We start from the raw sequence: 394 nt of genomic DNA, 5'->3' as shown, positions 1-394 counted from the left end.
AGAGCACTTGCCTTGCATGCATGAGGCCCTGGGTTCGATTCCTCAGCACCACATAAGCAAAAAGAAAAAAGCCAGAAGTGGCGCTGTGGCTCACGTGGTAGAGCGCTTGCCTTGAGCTGAAGAGCTGAGGGACACCGCCCAGGCCCAAGTTCAGGCCCCACGACCGGACTACCCCCCCCAAAAAAAAAAAGAAATGCACTCATTATCTTGCCCATGTAATTGTAACCCCTCTGTACGATATTTTCACAATGAAAAAAAAAAGGTCTGCTGCTGAGTGCCGGTGGCTCATGCCTGTAATCGTAGCTACTCAGGAGGCTGAGATCTGAGGATCTCGGTTCAAAGCCAGCCCGGGGAGGAAAGACCATGAGACTCTTATCTCCAATAAACCACTTAG

This window comes from Dipodomys ordii, unplaced genomic scaffold, assembly GCF_000151885.1.
Source record: "Dipodomys ordii isolate 6190 unplaced genomic scaffold, Dord_2.0 Scaffold191, whole genome shotgun sequence".
NCBI classification, from domain to species: Eukaryota; Metazoa; Chordata; class Mammalia; order Rodentia; family Heteromyidae; genus Dipodomys; species Dipodomys ordii.
The sequence above is the reverse complement of the archived record's forward strand: the minus strand, read 5'-3'. Positions refer to the sequence as shown.